At 35.2% G+C, this 2,256-nt stretch overlaps 2 long non-coding RNA genes across 2 annotated transcripts in view; one reads left to right on the top strand and one right to left on the bottom strand.

Annotated features, from left to right (window-relative positions):
• Positions 1-401: 401 nt before the first annotated feature.
• LOC106943209 (uncharacterized) overlaps positions 402-2,256 on the bottom strand; it is a 7,370-nt gene continuing 5,515 nt past the window's right edge. Inside the window, exon 2 of the long non-coding RNA XR_001423851.1 lies at positions 402-1,026. This is a non-coding gene — a long non-coding RNA (uncharacterized LOC106943209). The remainder of the gene's footprint in view (positions 1,027-2,256) is intronic.
• Positions 1,020-2,256, top strand: part of LOC106943210 (uncharacterized) — a 6,809-nt gene continuing 5,572 nt past the window's right edge. Inside the window, exon 1 of the long non-coding RNA XR_001423852.1 lies at positions 1,020-1,431. This is a non-coding gene — a long non-coding RNA (uncharacterized LOC106943210). The remainder of the gene's footprint in view (positions 1,432-2,256) is intronic.

Here is a 2,256-nt window from a genome sequence, read left to right as displayed (position 1 = left end):
TCGGAGCGACGAGCCCCTCCTATACCGAGCAGGGTAATTTAAGAACCGAGGGCAGCAACGCTTCAGCCTGAAAATTATTCCATTTTTCTGTTTCACCAACACCGAGCAACACGATCCAAACCACACAGGTAGTCGGTCAGATTAACGTCCAAAACCTTCACTTTACAGCCGTTTAAGTTTCACCGATCCACATGAAAAACCACCGAACAAATTGTTCAAATCACGTATTTCCTAAATCCCAAAAATATGACATCTACATTTGCTGATTCATATTTATAATCCACGTTAGAGTGAATTTTTCCACTTGGCTGCTTTAATCTTTTCTTGCGTTACACAGACGTAAGTTATTTTTTCTCTCTCTGAGATTCTGCTTAGAAAATGAGGTTATGAAGTTACATCCTCCCGCTGCTTTTTGTTTTTAAAATGGTAAATTTAGGTTTGCCTCGACTTTTATAAACTAATGCCTCTTGTATGCATCATTTTTTGTCTTACTGTTGGTACAGATATTAGGCGAACATTATGCTTTGCCTGCCAGTAGTTTAAATTAATTTCAGCTGCACACTTTCAAGGGTATTCAGATTTTAACATGCATTTCTAAGTAGTATTTCACTTCACTCTTACTCAGTGACTTCAGTGTTGTTACACCTCTGAAACATTTTTTGCAGTTTCTTTGTGATACCAGAACTATTTCACTTAAACATTTAATTTCCTGAGATATTGTCAATTTATTTTCAAGCAAAACTCTCAAAAAGAGCTGAGGATTTATTAGTTTTGATTACGTTGTGCAGCTAAATATGGACTTTATTAGTTTTTTGTTTTTTTAATTTTTCAGGTTTGCATCGCAACACCTCGTGTTTCTGAGCCATGATCGCTGTGCTGATTACCTTTCCATTGGATCCAAGCACCTGGACCAGCTGACGGCGTCCATCAGTACACGGATCATCACAACATGGACTAAAGTTTTATTTACAGTACCTGGTTAAACTATGATCTTGAAACCGGAGCACCAGATATGCAAAAATCTACCTGCAGACTTTGTTGGCTACTCTAACACTGCAGTCATCCTGGACGGGGCTGAGCCGCTCTTCCTCTCCTCCAGAATGACGAGTTTTCATCACCAATAAAGGCAAACAAGTCTGATGTCTGAGCTAGGAAGTATATTATATATTCACTGTTCATTTTGCTATCCAGTTTGTACCTACAATAAAATTGAATCTCATTTGTAATACTCTACATTTCACAAACCTTTTTTTCCCCATTTCTCGGTGTTTACGTTATATCAAGTATTTGCATGTAGATCAGGAATTCAAGTGAGATGTTAAAATGCAACACATTTAGGTAATACCAGCAAAGAAATGTGAATATTAAGCAATATGTAGTTAGTCATATAATTTAATATACTGAATAAGGCTGGATGATATGACTTACAAGGTTTTTTTTCATACCAGATTTGATTTTAATCGATTCCTCCTGCCCTCAATTCCTATAATAAAATCACAGAAAATACTTTCAAAAAGTGCCTTTATTTCAATCATCTGTTCTGTGAGTTGTATAAGGGAGCATTACGGTCAGGATACAAGAAATTTTAATTGCAAGAATGCAGTCATCGTTACAGCAGAATAAAGATGAAATTTAACAACGTCTTAAAATTACAAGAAGTCGTTTTAATGAAAAATAGATTCAGATTGATCTGATGTAACCAGCTCAGTCCATGTGGTTCTGACATTTGTCAGTAACCAAGAGGATGTACATTTCCACCTCAACTGACCAGGTAAGCATTAAGGTAAAAAATAGAGCAAATACTGTATACAAAATGGAAAAAGAGCAACTGATAGAAATACTTTCTATATAAAGAAAAGCAAAAAAGTTGATAGCAACAAGTTGTTGGCAACATTAGCTCAGCCAATCTCTCCCTCCAGGAAGCCATCAAACAACTCCTGTCCAACTCCAACTATAATAAAGATAAAAAAAAAAAGAAAGAAAACGGAAAGTTAAAATGATAAATAATGCCAATTTAATAATTCAGATCTAATGCGTTCTGGAATCTATTATTGACATTTCACAAATTTCACAAACCAATTAGAAGGTTTCACAAATGTTTTATTTATTCTGCTGTCAGTACAGAATAATCTAGTTAGGTTTGAAATGTCTAGGTGTTATAGTTTTTAAAGTACAACACATTAAAAAAGCTCAAGATAGTGAAAAATTAAGAGTAATTGCCCTTTAGCTATTTTCCGAATTAGATGCTACATTCGG

This window comes from Poecilia latipinna, unplaced genomic scaffold, assembly GCF_001443285.1.
Source record: "Poecilia latipinna isolate Pla-1442-1.1 unplaced genomic scaffold, P_latipinna-1.0 Scaffold4992, whole genome shotgun sequence".
Classification (NCBI taxonomy): Eukaryota; Metazoa; Chordata; class Actinopteri; order Cyprinodontiformes; family Poeciliidae; genus Poecilia; species Poecilia latipinna.
The sequence above is the reverse complement of the archived record's forward strand: the minus strand, read 5'-3'. Positions and strand labels throughout refer to the sequence as shown.